Source organism: Panthera uncia, chromosome X (genome assembly GCF_023721935.1).
Source record: "Panthera uncia isolate 11264 chromosome X, Puncia_PCG_1.0, whole genome shotgun sequence".
In the NCBI taxonomy this organism is placed as follows: Eukaryota; Metazoa; Chordata; class Mammalia; order Carnivora; family Felidae; genus Panthera; species Panthera uncia.
Window position 1 is genome coordinate 117944287 of NC_064817.1, and position 21470 is coordinate 117965756.

Here is a 21470-nt window from a genome sequence, read left to right on the forward strand (position 1 = left end):
GGGAGTAGGGCAAGGTACTCCTGATTTGTGTGCTTGGCCAGGGCATGCTGTGGGCACAGAGACAGGCCTCTTCCATCAATCACATGCTTCTATAGCTGCCATTGCCCAACAGTACAGGGGTGGATAACAAATGTGTTTTGGTGATATTTTCAAGGGGGGAAAAAAGAGTGCTATTAGAATCCAAGGTGTTGATTTTCTTCTATAGAAAACATCCCCCTCCGGTTTCATCAGAAACCCTTCGAATTTTGAAACCTTTTAAATTAGAAGTATTGGAGATCCCTTTTTAGTTACAATGACAAATGAGTTACTCACCTCTGTCCCCTCCCCATTATGTTCTTCATTTGAGGCAAACACGATGCTCATTTAACTTTTGCATCCTCAGATTAACTGCAAGTGGGACAACATAATACATCCCCCCAGTGTTGGAGCTTAAATTCTGAGAACATCATTTTTCATTTTCAAATGAAGCTGACATCAAGAAAGAACAGGAAACCAAGCAACAGCGCTGTCCTTCTCTGTTTTGCAAAGTGTCTTTTGCAAGAAAAGAGCTTGTGGAACTTGGCTCCATTTCCCACAGCCATGGGATAAGGGTCGCATGTAAACAATAATATCCTGTGCTACTTGGGCCTCATTTAACTGTCTTTGTTGCTTTAGAAGGAACTGCCAAGTGGGGTGTTTCTCAGAGTTCATGCTTGACATTCCAGAAATACTATAGGGTCCACTTCAAAGATGGTACTCCACACATGAAATTTGGGACTGTTGGTGTACTCTTGATGGTCACTGGGTGTCACATTGACACATTCTTTTAAATCACATGGGAAATGCACCCTCCATGAAGAATGAACCTGGTACTCTAAAGGTGGGCCTGTCATTGCAGGAAGCCTTTGCTGTTACTGCTTGGGCATTTTTCTAGAAATCTATGGTAGCTTTGAGCCTAGGATGACCATGCTTACTGAACTAGGAACAGTGAGATGATTTTTTCAAGATAAGCTTTTGGGTTATTGATAGAGCATTAAGCTGAGAGTCAGGAGACCTGGGTTCTACTGCCCAGCTGACTAACTCTTGACCTTGTGAAATGTCCTTGGTCTCTCTGGCCTCAGTTTTCAGTTTTTGAAATGATGGGGTTATACTAGATTATTTCTAAACTCCTTTCTGGCCCTAAATTTGATCAGGTGACCTAAAACAGTAAATACGAAACAGAGAGTCAGGAAACAGAAGTTTCCAGTACAGGCTCTGCTGCTCAGTACCTGTGATTTGGGACAAGTCACTTAGCCACTCAGCCTAAGGTCTCCATCTCTAGGGAGACCAGGATCTCCCCTACCTGCCTCCCCTGGTAGTTGTGACAATAAGGTAAAGAAACATGTTTTTTACTGAGCACTTAACTGAGTAACTGCTCTGGGGCACAAGTTTGATAGATGGCAAAGATGTAGAGGTTATTAGATTATCTGTTACTACTACTAATATTAGCTACAATTTTGTGAGCTCTTTCTATTGCCAGGCAATTAGGTCCAATATCCCATTTACTCTACATTTTATGGATGAGGAAACTAAAGTTAAAGGAAGGTGAATCACTTCCTCAGGATCATGAAGCTAGGCAGAGCTGAAGCTGAAATTTGTACCAGGGTTCTGTTCTTTATTTTAAAAGTTAAAAACATCTCACCTTCTGCCAAGGAGCTTGTGTTACTATTATTATTCCTTTTCTGGGCCACAGTGCCTGAATCCCATGACCTGGAAGCTGTGTGCATATGGGGGGAGGCAAGATAGGAGACTGGCTGGGCTGGGGCAGAAGGAATGGTTCTTTTTGCAGACACTGCCTGAGGCAGCACAGTTAGTGAAAGGACCTAAGGGGCAGCCCAAGTGCACAAGCCAGAGGAAGTCCAAGTGCATTGCCTGGACTGAGGGACCAAATGTAGCAGGCATTCAGGTCTCCTAAGAATTGCATAGCTCAGCTGCCTTCCTGCTACCTTTGCAAACTCTTCCCAGGGTGGCTCTGCCATCAGGGGAAGTGGTCTTTCCAGTCTTTGGAAGGTTGGCCAACCACACCTAGTTCCCAGAGACATGGCCTAGTTCTGCCTCTGCTTTACTCCTCCAGGCCTGCTGATTCCCTGAACCATACTGGTGCTTCCTCCCACCTCTGCTCACTCTAGGGACTGCCCAGCCCAAGAGAGAACAGCCTGATTATTCAAACTTAGGTTGTTAGAAATGGGTGTCCCTCCTAATGTAGCACTTGTGCATATTAAGCCCTGGTACTAGATACGGCCACTAACCAGGACACATGCTTGAGTTAATGGCCTTGTTACAGACAGAGACAGGCTAGTAGGTAAGGAGATTGGTGCTACAATGACATTCTGGGAAATGGCTAACATTGAGGAGTCCACGGTAACTAGCTCAACAACAATGGCAAAAGCAAATACTTACATGGGCACTATGCTAAGCACTTAAAATAGATTCACTCTTTTAACCTTCACAGAAATGCTGTGAGGTAGCAGTGCCATTTCCTGCTTTATGAGGTAACTGAGAGACCAAGGGGTTAAGCAACCTGTTCAAGATCACACAGCTAAGGGGTGGGTATATGGATATTACTTGGATAGTCAGCGAATTGGCAATCATAATCTAGAAGACCTCTCTGTAGAGTCAAAACCCCATTCCTGGGCCAAGGTGCCAGTTCAAGAGACAAGGGTGGCCAAGAACAAGTCAGGGCAGAGGGGCTTATCCACCCAACAGGCATGCAGTGAGGACCATCCTCTGTGCCAGGTGTTGGGAGAAGACACAAGTAAGATAGTATCTCATTCAGGCCAAGGCTTAGTTTCAAAGGGGACTGAAGTTGTAAGCAGGACAACACATAGAACTTAGGGATGGTAATCAAGGCAGAAGGCCAGCTGTTAAAACTGGATCAGTCTAAGAGGTGGTTTTGGGAAAAGTTCTAGTCTGAAAGCATCACAGCCTCTCAGGCAGCTATTCTAGGGGTACCAAATCTGGGAGGGCAACCTATTCTTAATCCCCCAGCCCTAGGGCTGAGGCTGAGCATTGACCCTGTGCCTGTGGATGACTTGGTCTGGGAAATTCACTGGGCCTGAGCCTTTAGCTGAAAGGATCAGTGAGGTCCAGCTATGGTGGTCTGAGTAGGGTAGGGGAATTGAACTGGGGGTTAATGGAACAAAGCCCAGGAATGACACCCCAGCTCCTGTGGAGCCTGTTTTCCTTCTACCATTCCTTTGGAAGCATTGGGCCCAGCTGTGATTGAAAGGGAAATGAATTTGGAGCCAGGGGATCTGGGCTCCATATGTTGGTAGAAACTGTGATGTCTGAACATTCTTGTTGGGATAGCTGAAATTCTTAGTAGAAATTCCAGGAAGACCAGAGGACATCTGAGAAATATATGTGGATTGAAGTAGAGAGAAATACTTAAGTCTTCTGGGGAAGATCTCCAATATCAAGAACCAGCTCCTTTTTTAATTGTTTTTTTCCAAAGTGACATATTAATCAAGTAATATATATATACAAGGCTTTGTAACTATAGGGCAGGACCCCTGCACAAGGCCTTATTAACATCTTCATTGTTACAGATCATGGGACAGGCAACCTCAGCAGCTCACGGGAGATAGAAACATTGCCCCTCCCCACCCCAGCTCCTTCTCTCTGCAACCCAAAAGAGCCCTTTGGAACAGATTCTTAGTTCTCTTCTGTGTTTACTAGTCTCCCATACAGCCATCAGCCAGGGTCACTGCTACCTGAAGGCAGGGTTCAGATGGGTGCGGGAAGAGGAGTGTAGAGCCCCTTGCCCCTACGAGTAAGACCCATCTCAGTAAGACCCCGAGACCCTGTGAGGTATATAGTGCATTAGAGCCGTGCCTTGGGTGTCAGGCTGCCTGAGTTCAGATTCTGGTTCTGTGGCTGCAAGTAAGTTACTAAATGTCTATGGGGAACATCTACAAAGTGGAGAAGTTCATATTAGTATATCTGCTTCATAGGATGGTTGTGAGGGTTATCTCACCACCTAGAAAGCACTCAGCCCAGCACCTGGCCCACAGGCAGCATTTGGTAAATGTTAGCTGCCACTATTCTCCTTTCCTCTCCTGCCTTCCTCCTTCCTTCTCCTCCTCCTGTGTTTTCTTCTTCTGTTTTTCATCCACCTTCATCTTTGGAGGACTTTCTAGAACCTCAGGCTAATGGCTTGGTTGGCTCTGAGCTGGTGACCCAGTTTAAATAACTACATCTGAGTCCCTGAACCCCTGTATTCAGAGCATGAGCCCTCTAGGGTTGGGACTTTGCCTGGCCCTTGCCACTCACCCTCCCAGCCCTAGTGACTGAAGCCCTGTCCACTGACTTCAGAGCTCCCTGATGCCAATCATTACTAATCCCGACACACTTGTTGGATGTTTTTCTTTTGGGTAATAGTGGCCTACACAGGAGTGATCCTTAGCTGCCACCTGCCACAGTGATTCTACACAGTGACCTCTAATGAGCCTAGTACTTATCGCAGTGAACCTTTCCAACAACCCTATGAGGTTGCATAACTCATTTATTCACTCAGCAAATGCTCATTGAGCACCTGCTCTGTGCCTCTAGGGGTACAACCAGGGAATCACAGTGGTAAGAGAATGGAGAGTCTTGGAAGAGGCATTCAGGCAATGTGACAGAGTGGATAAAACCCAAACTCCTGAGTCTCACAAATGGGCCCTTAAAGTTTGGCTGTGCCACACACAGTTGCATGGCCTTGGGCCAGTCAACTCACCTCCCTGTACTCCATTTTCTCATATGTAAAATGGGCATATTGAATAGTCCCCATCTTGCAGGGCTTCCTTACTAGCCCCATTTCCTGCTCTGTACTTTCATATAATTTGTACATTTATTTTTAGTTCATATCTTAATATATTGTGATTCTGTTGCCTTCCAAGCTATATTCTGAACTCTGGTGGGCAGGAACTACTTGTTTATGTTTGTATCTCTAGTGCCTCCCATAGTGCCTGGCCCAGGGTATATAAGCTGTTGCTGAAATGTTAATACTGTGTGGTGATTATTTTTCCAGATCTGTCTTCCTCATTAAGCTGTGAGCTCCCAGAGGACAGATCTTTGTCTCAGTATGTGCAGAACATAGCAAGTCTGGCAGGATGTAGTAGGTGTGGCTTGGAGTAGAGACTCAGGGAATGATGGTTAAGTGAGTAGGGGAGTGAGGGAAGAAATGAATGGGGAACAGGGGAAGACTGAGGACTGAGACACTTTCTTACAGGCTTGCTACTATTATTGAGGTCATAGTCAGCTTGGAATTAATTTGGAAACATAGTAGGAATGTGGGATAACAGATAGCTCCATTTTCTGAGGCCTAAATCAGTCTTGTTCCAGAATTTAACACTGTTGACCACCTTTACCTTGAAATGCTTTACTTCTTTAGCCTCTTTAAGACCAAACGACTTTGGACTTCCTCATGCTTTTCTGACCCCCTCCTTGTATATATACATATATACATATATAAGGAATACATACATTAATACACACACACAACCCACACACACACACACACACACTAATTACTATGCTTTTATCACATTTAACAAAATTAACGATAATTATTGGTATCATTTCATACCCAATCCATATTCAGATTTCCCTGATTTTCTCAAAGATGTAATTTAGTTTTTTAAATTAGTTTTTTAAAATTAGAATCCAAATAGGGCCCACACACTGCATTTGGCTATGTTTTATAAGTCTTTTATTGTTTTTTGAGTTGTTGGTGAAACCAGGTCATTTGCCCTGAAGAATGTCTCATATTCTCAATTTGTTTGTTTTCTCATGTTGTCATTGAACTTGTTTCTCTATCCCTTATATTTCCTCTGAACTGGTAGTTATGTCTAGAGGCTTTGATTAGGTTCAGGTTGAGGTTTTTGGGTAAGAATACTTCACAGCTAGTGCTGTGTACTTTCTATTATATCACCTCATGAGGCAAATCATATCTAGGTGCCTCATTTTTAGTGTTACTAAGATTGATCAGTGGGTTTAAATGGTATCACCTGGAGGCCTCCATTATAAAGGTCCCCATGAACCCTTCACCTGATGGTTTTAACAGCCATTGATGATTACTGTTTTGGTCTATTATTTCTTTCTTTTTTTTTTTTTTTTTTTCATTTTTTATTTATTTTTGGGACAGAGAGAGACAGAGCATGAACGGGGGAGGGGCAGAGAGAGAGGGAGACACAGAATCGGAAACAGGCTCCAGGCTCCGAGCCATCAGCCCAGAGCCTGACGCGGGGCTCGAACTCACGGACCGCGAGATCGTGACCTGGCTGAAGTCGGACGCTTAACCGACTGCGCCACCCAGGCGCCCCGGTCTATTATTTCATTAAGAGTTGCAAAATGGCATTTTTCTAATTCTGCTATGCTTCTACATTCATTACTTGAGATTTTTGTATAATTTTATTCTTCAACCATTTAGTTACCTTGAAGTAGTGTACCAAAAAAAAGGGCAAGATAAATATTTGATACCTTCCCTTATAAAAACATCAATTTTCAGAATGAGTTGGTATCCTAGCAGCCTCCAATGGTGACCAATCAAGTCTATTACGTATTGTTATAAACTCATAGATTTTTATATATTTAGTATGTTTTGACGTAGTGTAGTCATTACTCATTTTGTTGCTAAAATTATTTCATCTTAGGCCAGTGGGGGTCTTTTCAGGTTGGCTTCTGTTTCCTTTTGTCCTGATAGATTTCTTGATTTTTGGTTTGGTTTCAGGCTCATCTTATACAATTTCAAACCCAGTCCTGGAGTTAACCATTTTGCCAAGGAGCTCTCTTGTTCCTTTTTATAGGAAATGGTATTAAGAAAGCCCAATCTGAGGACTGAGTTTCCTCACTGTGGCTGGGTTGTCAGGTTTTATCTTTTTTGTGAAAGAGCTGGAAAATGCCTATTTTTTAAAAAAGGAAACATGATGAATTCCTACTGATATTTCGAAGCTGAATTTAAGAGTATAGGGGTTTTAACATTTTTTATTTTGTAACTGTATCTCATTTCTCTCATTCTGAAAGTCTTGGTTCCTAATGACATTGTCATTACTTGAATTACCCTATATTATATCTGTAACAGTTTCAAGGGAGCAATTCCAATGTTACTACTAAGATTACTGAATGCAGTTTAAGATTTCTTTGCTCTTCCTTTTGCCGTTAGAATAAATCCTACTAAGGAGGTAGTCAAAGTGTCGTGTTTCCGTCACTTAAAAAGTAATTTCTTTTTCTGTGTGGTTATGTTACCAACTTGATACATAGTTTGATTCATTTGCTTCATTTTTTTCTCAGTTTTACAGATTGTTTTCTTTCTTTTTTGAAATTTAATTTTACATTTAATTTATGTAAAACATTTACAGAGTTCCAAAGTCAAAACAGGACAAAATATAACAGGAGATATTCTAAATGCCTTGCTTCCATCCTGCCCTCATTCTTTTTTCTCCTTCCCTCTATGTTTAATTAGGTTTTGGCTTATCCATCCGTTATGTATTTGAATATTAAACAAAAGAGAATAAGTAATTGTATTTCACCCCCATATGTTACAAAAATGTAGTACATACCATAAAAACCATTTTGCTCCCTTTTTTTCACTTAACATTATGCTCTAGAGATCATTCTATATCAATGTATGGAGATCTTCGTTGTTCCTTTTTTATGACTGGATAGTATGCTCTCCAAAAGAGGAACTGTCGTTTGTTCAGCTTGTCAGTCCCTGTTGACAGATACTTGTATCGACTCTAGTCTTTTTCTATTACAAAAAAAGCTACCATAAGTAGTGGAGGTATTTGTTTCATGATTGTCCTCAGTCCAAGCCTCAGTGGCATTCTTAACTCTTCCTTCGGCCTCCTTTTGTACACCTTATCACTTCTGAACCCTGGTGATTCTTCCTTTGTACTCTTCTCTGTTTCTGCCTTTCTATTCCTTATGTTGTCACCCAGTTTTAGACACTAGTTGTCTTTGCCTGGGATATAGCAATAGCCGTGGACTCCCTACTTATTTTTCTCCCCAGTCCAGTCTGTGCTACACACCATGGTTAGAATCATTTCCTGAAACATCGCTTTCATCATAATCTATTCTCACTAAAAAATCTTCAATAGTAGCATACAATCAAAATTCCCTAGTTTGGCATTCAAGGGCCTCCATTAACTGAGCCAAATCTTTCCTGATATTCATTCCCTCTGCTTTGGTCTATGGATACATTGATCTGCATATTTGATTTCCCAAACGTCACATTAATTATTACCTTTATACCTTACCTCCTCTTCAAAGTTACACTCAAATTCCAGATCTTTGGAAACCTTACTGGAAACAGCCCAAGCTGTCTCCCTCCCTTGAGCTCCTGTTCTTTGTGATATCCATTTGAAACTGAACAGACTTAGCCTTTCACCAAATGGAAAGATCTTGTTGAATGAGGTCATTACCATGAGATCTAAGATATTCACTGATACATTTATCAAGCATTAACTGAACACCAGAATAGCATCCAAAGGTGAAGGACCTTTGGATTGGTTTGAGTTCTTTTTTGATAGTGACCAACAAGGATGTGGGATTCTATCTGTCTGAAGGAACAACTAGGAATATGTTCCAGGTAGCAATACTTGACTGAGAGATACAGTCGTAGACTGTGCAGACTGTGTGTCCCTTCCAAAGATGGATTTAATTCCACTTTAAGGAGAAGAAATCAGACTTGATTCTGGGGGAAAGGACTTATTTAATAGTATTTAGCCAAAAGGTCTCAAATCCTGGGAAAGCATTGCTTTTTTCCACCTTCCCCATTAGGATAAAGCATGCCATTTTGTTTCTTGGAGACCTAGAACTCATATAAACCTGACATTATCTTGGCCACCAGCCATGTGACAGGTTAGTTGGCTAATCTTACATTATAGAACACTGCATTTTATCTGCTTCCTTTCTGTACTTTTGTTGTTTGGGTTGCATTAACCTTAATTTCTTAAAGTTCCTTTTAAAACTTCACCATCTGGGGCTAGAACTATTTTTGGTTTATTTATTTACGATTTATCCTCTTTCCTTTCCTTGCAAAAGGATTTTAAGAAGCTTGCAAGTTTAAACATAATGCAAAGTAAGACATAGAACAGAATTGTCTATTTTAAGGAGTAGATATTACCAGATACCTTGCATGAGTGGAATGCTATCCTTGTTGAGCACTGACGATGACTCTGAGTTTTTGGCAGTCAAGGGTAAGGGTTACACTAGTATATATTACCTGAGAACTAGAAAGCAGATATATTCCTCTTTAAAGATCAGCTTCTCCCTGACATGAAATTCAAATTGGGATTTGTCATAGAAACCTTGTATAAGCACATTAGGTAACATAGTGACTTATGTTTTTAACTTTAATTTGTAAAAATTCAACACAGAATATAACACAGAAATACAACTCAAATCATCACTGTTTATATTAATTGAGTTAGGGGTTTTGTTTTTCTTCTTATTATTTGTTTGAAAATTAATTCAACTTTCATACACTGCTAGCTGACCACCACTTGGGGAAGCTGTTTGGCAGTATCTACTAAAGCTAAACAAACCTACCCAATGGCCCAGCAATTCCACTGCATGTGTTCACTGAAATATATATACAAGAATGTCCATTAGAGCATTATTTATTTAGTACCAGTCAAATAATGGGAACAACCCAAATATCTACCAATAGTGAATACATGAATAAATTGTCGTACATTTATACAATTCAATACAGTTGAGAAAAATTAGAGCTAGATACAAGAACATGGAAGACTCTTACAAACATCATATTTATTGAAATAAATCAGACCCTAAAAAATACATGCTATTTCAGCTTCTATAAAGTTCAAAAAAACAGACAAAGCTAAACCGTGATATTAGAATAGGATAATGGTTAACTTTCAAAATGGAGGACAGGAAAATTATGGGGGCTTTTAGAGACTTGTTCTGTGTTGGCAATGTTCTGTGTTGGTGCCTGGAGCGTGTTCATGGTATGTTAATTTATTAAGCTATACAGGTGTGAGCTGTACACTTTTCTTCATGTGTGTTATACTTCAGCAAAATTTTAAATGCGACTACATGTACATAATAAGATTTCAAAGTATGTAGAAAAGTATATAATGAAAATGAAGTCACTCTTCTACTTTAAATCCTTTTCCCTCTCATCAGAGGCTATAACTATTGCCAGTTTCTTGTAATACCTCATTATTCTTCTAGAAACAAGTCTTCTAGTAAAAACATAGTGGTGTGTATGTATCTATGGATATATCTCTGTTCTTTTTCTTATTTACAAAAATGGAAACACACTATATACATTATTCTGACACATGCTTTTTTCATGTAACACTATGTCTTGGGCATCTGTTTCGATCAGTGCATGGAAAATACCTACCTTCTATCTATCTATCTATCTATCTATCTATCTATCTATTTAAATTTACACCCAAGTTATTTAGCATATAGTACAACAATGATTTCAGGAGTAGATTCCTTAATGCCCCTTACCCATTTAGCCCATCCCCTCTCCCATAACCCCTCCAGCAACCCTCTTTTTGTTCTCCATATTTAAGAGTCTCCTATGTTTTGTCTCCCTCCCTGTTTTTATATTATTTTTGTTTCCCTTCCCTTATGTTCATATGCTTTTTGTCTTAAAGTCCTCATATGAATGAAGTCATATATTTTTATTTCTCTAATTTCGCTTAGCATAATACCCTCTAGTTCCGTCCACATAGCTGCAAATGGCAAGATTTCATTCTTTTTGATTGGTGAGTAATACGCCATTGTATATATATACCACATCTTCTTTATACATTCATCCATAAATGGACATTTGGGCTCTTTTCATACCTTGGCTATTGTTGATAGCATTGCTATAAACATTGGGGTGCATGTGCCCCTTTGAAACAGCATACCTATATCCACTGGATAAATACCTAGTAGTGCAATTGCTGGGTCGTAGAGTAGTTCTATTTTTAGTTTTTTGCGGAACCTCCATACTGTTTTCCAGAGTGACTGCACCAGTTTGCATTCCCACCAGCAGTGCAAAAGAGATCCTCTGTCTCCACATCCTCACCAACGTCTGTTGTTGCCTGAGTTGTTAATGTTAGCCATTCGGACAGGTGTGAGGTGGTATCTCATTGTGGTTTTGATTTGTATTTCCCTGATGATGAGTGATGTTGAGCATTTTTTCATGTGTCGGTTGGCCATCTGGATGTCTTCTTTGGAGAAGTGTCTATTCATGTTTTTCACCCATTTCTTCACTGGATTATTTGTTTTTTGGGGTGTTGAGTTTAATAAGTTCTTTATAGATTTTGGATACTAACCCTTTATCTGATATGTCATTTGCAAATATCTTCTCCCATTCTATCGGTTGTCTTTTAGTTTTGCTGATTGTTTCCTTCACTGTACAGAAGCTTTTTATCTTGATGAGGTCCTAATAGTTCATTTTTGCTTTTGTTTCCCTTGCCTTCGGAGATGTGTTGAGTAAGAAGTTGCTGCGGCCAAGGTCAAAGAGGTTTTTGCCTGCTTTCTCCTCAAGGATTTTGATGGCTTCCTGTCTTACATTTAGGTCTTTCATCCATTTTGAGTTTATTTTTGTGTATGGTGTAAGAACGTGGTCCAGGTTCATTTTTCTGCACATCGCTGTCCAGTTTTCCCAGCACCACTTGCTGAAGAGACTGTCTTTATTCCATTGAATATTCGTTCCTGCTTTGTCAAAGATTAGTTGGCCATACATTTGTGGGTCCATTTCTGAGTTCTGTATTCTGTTCCATTGATCTGAGTGTCTGTTTTTGTGCCACCTACCTTCTTTTTAATGGCTCCATAAAGAATTCCACTATGAGGATGCACCATGTTTAACCAATCCTCTGTTAGTGAGCATTTAAGATTTTCCAGTTTTTAAAAAATTACAATGATACATTAAACATCTTTTTACACATGCCCTTGCACACATGTATGAGGTATAGTGGACTTTTGCATCTTTTTATAAATTGTCTAATTGTAGGTGAAAATCCCATAGAGTCAAAAACATCCTTAAAATTCCCTTGAGAATGCTGGCATACCATATCTTTATCATCCCTGTTTGCCTGTTTGTCCTCCAGTATTGAAGTAGATCGTTGAGTCTGGTTCAGCACCTGATGAAGAGATGAAATTGTAGTTATGAGCCAAATTGAGTGACATATATACATCTTTAAACACCAGATTCGCAGTGAGATGCTCACTCTCTGAGAGGCATATTTTAGTTGTTGTCTTTTCTCTGTCAACTCTCTCTCTTCTATCTTTCTGTTTATATCTTGGTCTCTCTGTCTCTTTTTCTCTCTCCTTTGTTCTCCCTCTCCCTGTCTGTATGCTGAGTGCCTATGTTTAAATTGTTATAACTCATATGTGCATATGCTGTGATTCCACTGTATATCCATTATCATCAATTCCCTGAGTTGGTATTTGGGCACATATATATGTGCATGTATTTTCAAATCATATGTGTGTGCTTTCTATAGATACATCTTTTTATTATGAAAATTTCAAGCATATACAAAAGCAGATAAAATTCTATAATAAGACTCCTGTACCCATCACCCAGCCTCAAAAATGATCAACCCATGGCCACTCACATCTATACCACACCCATTTTTCCTCTTTTTGTAATATCTTGGAGCAAGTCATAGACATCATAACATTTTATCTGTAAGTGGTTCAGTATGTACTTCTAAAGGATTGGGACTCTATAAAAAACATCCACAATGCAATTATCACACCTCAAAATGAACAGAACTTCATTAAAATAAACAAATATCCAGTCAGTGTTCTAGTTTCCAATTATCTTACAGCTGGGATAAATGGATTCTTATTTGTTTGACTAAAGCTCTAAGTAAGAGCTAGATACTATAATTGATTGATAATAGCCTTTTGGTCTCTTTTAATCTATAGGTTCCCCTTCAATCCTTTTTCTTCTTGCAATTGATTTTTGGAAGAAAATAGGTTGTTTTTTTCCATTTTGAATTATCCATTCATCTCTTTTTTCTTTAACACAGCTGAAAGCTGGCATCATCACACCTCAGTTCTGTGGAGTAGGGCAGACATGGTGAGAAGGGATCTATTTATTACTATTTTTGAATGGACACTCTGAAAAATAAAGGAAAAATGCTTTTTTAAGACAACATAATTGAGACAATGCCTTTGTTGTTTTTTTAAGTAGGCTGTAGCATTTCCCACACTCTGGATTTTGCTGATTGTATTCCCATTGTTAAGTTTCGTACTTAATAGTCTACATATCCCCAGACTTCTGTGTTTTCTCTAAATTAGTAATTGATTTTAGAGGCTTAATTAGATTCAGGTTAAAGGGTTTTTTTTTAGCGTTTTATTTTATTTTTGTTGTTTTTTTAAGTAGGCTTCATGCCCAGCGTAGAGCCCAACGTGAGGCTTGAACTCACAACCTTGAGATCAAGACCTGAGCTGAGATCAAGAGTCTGACGCTTAACCAATTGAGCCACCCAGGTGCCCCTTTTGTTTTGTTTTTGGTGAGATTACTTCATGTATGCTTTTGTGCTCTCCATTAAGTGACACACACTATCTGGCTTTCTCTATTTTTATGTTATCAGCCTTTGATGATATAAGTCTAGATTCATTTATTCATTAAGGAGTGCAACATGGTGATGTTTTTCTTTTTTTATTCATTCTTTATTTATTAACTGGAATATATCTATACATCCACTACTTGTTTATCCAGGGTACAGTTTGTATAAGGAGGCAAGATAAAGGCCTGATTCAAAATAATGAGCTAGTTTGCCAGCATTCACTAATAAAACCAATGAGTGATTATTTTTTTAAAATATAATGATGAATGAATGGACTTTATGATGAATTAATGGTGTTTTAATCCATTGTTATTTTTTAAAGGCTTTCTTTTTTTAAATGTTTATTTATTTATTTTTGAGAGAGAGAGACAGAGCATGAGCAGGGGAGGGGCAGAGAGAAAGGGAGACATAGAATCCGAAGAAGGCTCCAGGCTCTGAGCTGTCAGCACAGAGCCTGATGTGGGACTTGAACCCACGAACCGTGAGATCATGATCTAAGCTGAAGTCAGACGCTTAACTGACTGAGCCACCCAGGTGCCTCTATTGTTATTTTTTTAATCGAGAGGCAGGGGGAGAGAGAGAGAGAGGGAGAGAGAGAATCCCAAGCAGACTCTGCTCTGTAAGCTCAGAGCCTGATGTGGGGCTTGATCCCGCAAACCAGAAGATCATGACCTGAGCCAAAATCAAGAGCTGGATGCTTAACCAACTGAGCCACCAAGGCACCTGTAATACATTGTTCTTATTCATATTGAGGCTTGCATTGGCCATTGGGAAACTCTTTAAGTTGGTTCCTTAGTCCTTTTTACATGACTCTAGTAGTCTTTGAAAATTTTCTTGCTGTGTATAAGATAGTCCAGGATCATCATGTACATGTCCTACTCCAGATATGAAGAACCATATTTATAGATGTCAACACAGTATAGTGAAAAGGGCACAGTCTTTGGAGTCCTTTTGGAATCCTGGCCCTACGTCACACTGCCTGTATGGCCATAGACAATCTTAATACCTACCCACTTAAGTTTCTTCATTTTTATAATGAACTAATGCTGAACTAATGGCACCTATCTTCCATGGTTCTTAAGAAGGATACACACACACACACACACACACACACACAAGTACACACAAACACATAGTAGGTACTCAGAAATTCATGTTCCTTCTCCATTTCCTGTTCTCTTCTTTTTCAAGTGACAACATCACATCCTCTAGAATTACTTAGGCTTCTATAGTTACAGCATGGAGTGTTTTCTTTCACATATGGTAGATACTCAGTACATACTTGCAAATTGACTTTGAGGATAGATGTCATCAAATAATTGATGCCAACACACGTTAAGCTCTGTGAAAGTAGGCATTGTCTTAATGACATTGTTTTCAAAAAGTGTTTTTTCTTTGTTTTTCAGAGTGTCCATTCATTAGTGTCCAAATATTAGTAAATAGATCCCTTCTCACCATCTCTGCCCTACCCCCGAGAACTGAGGTGTGATGGTGATGCCAGCTTTCAGTTGTGTTAAAGAAAGAATAGAAGCATAGGTAATTCAAAAGGATAATCCAAGTTCACGAGTTACTCCAAAGTCACACATTTCAGTTTAAAAGACATTATCTGATATATATAGCAGATTTCCTTTCTTAAATTAGCTTTACTTCCACTAATATTAAAATGGCTTTTCATTCCTCAAGGTCACAGCAAGTATCTCTGAACAAGCTACAGAAGCAACTTGGGATGAGGTGTTTATGGTAGATATTCTGCCCTGATACTCACGTGTTGCTATGGTGCTTCCCTCAACTTAGGATCAAGAGTTATGAAATGGTCAGGCAGTCTCAGTGTTCCAGCCCTGGCAGCCACAGGGGAGGAGCAGCGCCTGCAAAGAGTGCAACCTTTTAACAATGAAACTAAAAGATATTGGATGAAGTTAGAAAGAGTGATGAGGGAGAGCCTCCTCAATTAAGTAGTATCCTGGGATGGTCTTCAGCTCAGCATCTATCTATTCTAGGGTGAATTGGATTTTGAGAGACCTTGCTGGAGAATTCTTTTACCTAATGTCTGCTTCCCCCAATGTACCCAGTGAACAGGCATTATTCATTATTCATTACATGGCACTATTCACTTAGAAGGCATTGGCTTTTGAATAGGGAAAGCTGTTTGACCACCTCCCCAAAGGTCCCGTTCTCCAAGCTCTTCGTCTTATGGTAGGGCAGAGGCAGCTGACTGAGGTGGCTGGAAAGCCCACCCGTGTTTCCTAAGAGATAAGGTCTGGGGCTATGTCTTGTCTTGGGCTGGCTACCCAGGATCCCTTTTCCCATAAGCCCCGGGGATGGACTCCTAATAAACATATGGGCTTTGTTTGTGTCAGAGTTTTTAGGGGCTCTTTCCATGTATTCTGGTCTTACATTCTCATAACCACTGTGGCAGCATGGGTATTAGATACAAATTTGATAGATGAAGAATTGAATGTTCAGAGAGACTCAGTGACCTTTCACACAGATACTTGTCTTCCCTGCTTTGCCCTGGCTGCCGTTACCTCAGGTTCCACTTCCAGGTTAACATTTCTTTAATTTTAGGGACTTCATTGCCAGTCAGTCCCTAATGGGAAGTAGGAAGGGGAGAGCAACCATCCCAAATAGGGAAAGGTGCCCAAGGTTTTGGCAGCCTCACACAGCTTTTGTTTCATTTAATCCCTATTGCATCTCTTCTTGTGGATCTGAAGTCTCCTAGCCCTGAACTTAAAATTCTAAATCTGTAATCTGACAACAACAAATATATTTAGGGCATGATCGATGAGGCCTACTATTGGAAGTGGATCTGTCCCAGGAAATCTGGTATTCTTGGATAACATAGTTTTGAGTCCTTACTGACTCTTGTCCCTGATTTACTGCCCTCTTGTCATTTACTCCAGTAGCCTCCCACCTCCAAGGTGACCCGCAGGATTCATGGATACAGTATGCTAGCTGAACCTGAGACAGACTGAAACTGCCGTCTACATTGTTCTAACCAACTGAGCCACAGTACTTCAGGGATTGACGATGGAACAAAAAGGTGTGTCTCCATGTAAGGTTGTAGTCCAATAGAGAAGGAAACAAAATCTGGGTATGAAATATTTAACCTGAGAAACAACAAGTTAATCAGACCCATGGAAGCATTATGTCGATGTCGAGTAACTGTCAGGAGTAGAAGTTATTTAAATGCATGCTCAATATCGTTAGCATTTTTCTTGTTTATTTTACTTTGTGGTTAAAGGTCGCAGATAGGTGAAAAAAAAATGAAAAGGAAATATATTACTGAGGTTTTACCTCATCTCAAAAGGTTATTTTCATCACAGGACTTCTTTAAAATAGGTAGTAACCATTGTTAAGTAGAAAAAAATTACAAAAAATTTTTTGATGTTTATTTGTGTGTGTGTGTGTGTGTGTGTGTGTGTGTGTGTGTGTGAAAGGCAGGAGAGAGAGAGAGAGACAGAGAGAGAGAGAGAAAGAGAGAGAGAGAGAGAGAGTGGACGAGGAGCAGAAAGAGAGGGAGACACATAATCCAAAGCAGGCTCCAGGCTCTGAGCTGTCAGCACAGAGACCAACATGGGGCTCAAACCCACGAATGGTGAGATCCTGACCTGGGCTGAAGTCAGATGCTTAACTGACTGAGCCACCCAGGTGCCCCAGAAAAAACATTTTGAAAGAAGAGTCAAGTTAGGAAACATTTCTTTGGAAATAAGATTAAACATTGTATTTTAAAAATACTCTTTATCCCATTTTCAGGCTGCTCACTCTTGCCTGCTTTCCATCAATACTAAACAGAGTTATAATAAATCTTGCCCTCTTAATAGAATTATTCTTTTCATTCTGTCATTTTTTTTCTAACCACTTTAGATCACAATACTTTGCTCCTGTGTGTGTGTGTGTGTGTGTGTGTGTGTGTGTGTGTGTGTGTTTGGGTGTGTGTGTTTTAGCTTAAAGACCCACTATTTTGAAATTAGATTTAATTCATTATCTTTGAAACTTGAAAGCTCCACACCTCTGGTTATTTGTGTAGAAAGTCCCCCACCTAGCCAGAAGGGCATAATGAAATGTCAGAGGGATGGTTGTTCATCTTTCCATTTATGGGCTTATTGTCTTTGACATCCTTTATACCACTTGATCATCCTCTGCTTGGGCCAACTAACACAAAGGAAAAAGAGACCTTTATTGCTGTTCTTTCATCATTTTAGAAGATCTCACCTTCATGACCTCCTCTTCAATGCTGTTGCCCAGCTGGGGACATGTGCATATATCTTCCACTCACCATACTACATGAGATGCATCTTAGGTGCTTGCCCCTGATCTTCTTTAGCAAAGATCTAGAGCAGGGGTTGACAAACTATGGCCCATAGGTCAAATACACCCCACCTCCTGCTTTTGTAAAGTTTTATTGGCACACAGACACACCCATGTGTTTACATATTGTCCATGACTGCTTTCATGATACAACAGCAGAGCTGAGTAGTTGCCAGAGACCAGATATCTCCCCCAAACTGAAATATTTACTGTGGCCCTTCAGGAAACGTTTGCCACCCCCTGCTCTAAAGAACAGATGTCCACCATAACACGTACCCAAAGCATCTTAGGTGTGTTTGCACATGTTTTAAAAATGAGAACAAAAGACTATGAGGAAAATATCCTAAGACCTCTCACCTAGGAGCAGAAAAGGGTTTCCAGACCCTGCTTTGTCACTATTTCAATCAGTTTGGGCAGATCCCATTTCTTTCCCATACCAAGTTTGCCTCAAAGGTAAAATGAAAGAATTGAACCAGGTGATGTATAGGGGCCCTTCCAACTCTGATATTCTGTGGTTCCAGTGTTTAGTTTAATAAGATCTTTATAATACACAAATACATATCTACTTTGAGATTACAGGATGCCCCAATTTTTAAAACCTTCATATTTTGAGATAATTTTAGGTTTATAGAAAATTTATACAAATGCTACAGAGAACTGCTGTCCTCCCTCCAGCCAGCTTTCTCCATGTTAAAATGTCACATAACCATTGCACACTCATCAACTAAGAAATTAACCTTGGTACAATACTATTATTTAAACTATTATATTTACATAAACAAAACTATTATTAAATAAACAAACTTTATTTGGATTTTACCAGTTTTGCCACTAATGTGTCTTTTCTGCTCCAGGATCCAGTCATGGATACCACATGGCATTTAGTCATCATATCCCTTAGTTTCCTCCAATCTATGACAGTTCGTCAGTCTTTTATGACCTTGACAATTTGAAGAACACCAATCAGTTATGTTGTAGAATGTCCCTCAGTTTAGTTTAATCTGAATTTTTTCATGATTACATTGACATTGTGCATTTGGGGGAAGGCTACCCCTGAAGTGATGTGCATTTACAAGTCAATAATATCAGGGGATGCATGGTATCGATATGTATTACTGAGGATATATATGACTAATCCTGATCCCTGGCTAAAGTGGTTTCTGCCAAGATTCTCTCTCATAAAGTTATTATTTCCTTCCTTGCCTCTGTAATTACTAAATATTATGGGGGAAATACTTTGAGATTAAGCAGACATACTGTTTCTGCTTAAACTTTTGTCCATAAGACTTACTACAGCACCACTGGTAGATCCCACCTTCAGTATTTATCACTGTTGTGCTCCAATGGTGATTTTCTATTTCCCTCATTCCTTCTATGTGTATTGATTAGAATTCTTCTTTTAGGAAGTGTGTACTTTCTTCCACGTTTATTTGTGTCAGTATGAATTCATGGATTTTATTTAGTGGTTTGGTTATTTTTTGCTTATAGCTCAGATTGTTTCAACTTTGGACATTGAGAAGTCTTTCAGGTTGGCTTCTGTGCCTGTTCAGTATGCCCCTGTTAAATTTTTTAGGCTTCCCAACTTTTATATAAAAGGGGATGGTCTCTGGGTTGCTATGATATTGAAAGTTTGGTTCTCAATCAGGGACAGTTTTGCTTCCCCCACCCCCAGTGATATTTAGCAATGACTGGAGACATTTTTGGTTGTTACAACTCCCAAACATCCTACAGTTCATGACACAGCTCCCCATGTTCAAGAATTTTCTAGTCCAAAATGTCAGTAGTTCTGAGGTTGAGAAACTGGTTTGGATCCTTCTTTTCTTGGTGGCTAGATGTGTGGCACACAGACGCACAAAGTACTGTCAGGGACAAAAGAATTGTTTTCTTAAAATGTATTTTTTAAATTTTTAAACATTTTGTGCTTGTAAAAATGCAAAAATTAATATAAAGTTGGACGTCCTCTTCCAGCCATGATGGAGTAACAGGGACTTATTACCTTCTATCTTAACCAGGAAACCAAACAGAATATATGAAATAATGGCTTTTAGAGATTGGAAAGCAGACAGTACAAAAATGTAAAATGGTGATTCCTGACAAAGGGAAAACAAGGTGAGCCCCAGGAGTGTCATAATTTATTGCCTGGAGTCACAGGCTTCAGCAGAGAAAGGGGGAACCCAAAACAATCCTAGAGACCTTGTTCAATAGGAGAGACAAAAATAGAGTTCATGGAAGCCAAGAAGGTTGGAAATTGCAAGGATCAATGCTAAGGAACCAGAATCTGTACATGAAGAGACAACTTCAAAGATATACAGAAAGTCTCCTTGAGTCTCTGACTGAATTCTGATCTACACATGCGTAAGAAAAACTATGTTTGGTTATTGAAAGGACACCAGAAAGCAGTAGACTGAATAATTATCAGAGCTCACACAAGGCTAGGAATAGTTCATGTTCCCACTAACCAGTGTGGAAAGACCTGTGTAATACTTAGGATATCAGGTAGAGTCCTAAAAAGTAGTAGACCTAAATTATCCTTGGGCTAAAGGCTGCTATACACATGGCCTAACAAAGCTTATAAGCAAGGCTTGAAAGAATCAAACTGATTTTAAGTAACTTGGCTGCCTTCCACAACAAAACCCAGCAATATTTAAAAGAATAAAACAAAACCCAGCACCCAACAATGTAAAACACACAATATTCAGTATCCCATCAAATAGTATTCACAATACAAAGAAGCAGGAAAATGTGATTCATACCCAAGAGAAATACTAATCAAAAGGTATAGACTCTTAGAAATGACAGAGATGGGCGCCTGGGTGGCGCAGTCGGTTAAGCGTCCGACTTCAGCCAGGTCACTATCTCGCGGTCCGTGAGTTCGAGCCCTGCGTCAGGCTCTGGGCTGATGGCTCGGAGCCTGGAGCCTGTTTCCGATTCTGTGTCTCCCTCTCTCTCTGCCCCTCCCCCGTTCATGCTCTGTCTCTCTCTGTCCCAAAAATAAATAAAAAACGTTGAAAAAAAAATTTAAAAAAAAAGAAATGACAGAGATAATGGAATTAGTAGACAAAAACATTAAAATAGCTATTATAAATACACTCTATATGATTATAAAGGTGCAGGGAACCTGGATGTGATAAAGCAATGGGAGATATAAAAAGGTTCAAATGAAACTGGTAGAGATGAAAAATATATGAAATGAAAAATGCACTGGATGGGATTAACAGAATACAAACAGCAGGAAATTAGATAACTTAAAGTCATAGTGATAGAAACTATTCAAAATGAAGTACAGAGAGAAAAGACTGAAGAGAAAAATGAATATAGCATCAGTGACCTGGATAACATAAAGTGATCAGACATATGCCCAACTGGAGTGTTGGGACAGTGGGAGGGCAGAAAAAATATTTGAAAAAATAAGGCTGTATAATTTTTAAACTTTATTTTTTTAGTGTTTATTTATTTTGAGAGAGAGAGAAAGAGTGAGCACACATGAGTGGGGGTGGGGTGCAGAGAGAGAGGAGAGAGGTCTGAAGTGGGAGTGAATCTCACAAACTGTGAGATCATGATGTGAGCTGAAATCAAGAGTCAGACGCTTAACTGATTGAGCCACACAGG

General features: G+C 39.6%; 1 long non-coding RNA gene across 1 annotated transcript in view; it reads left to right on the forward strand.

Annotated features, from left to right (window-relative positions):
• Positions 1-21470, forward strand: part of LOC125932043 (uncharacterized) — a 275833-nt gene that overhangs the window by 102428 nt on the left and 151935 nt on the right. Inside the window, exon 5 of the long non-coding RNA XR_007460523.1 lies at positions 16454-16593. This is a non-coding gene — a long non-coding RNA (uncharacterized LOC125932043). The remainder of the gene's footprint in view (positions 1-16453; positions 16594-21470) is intronic.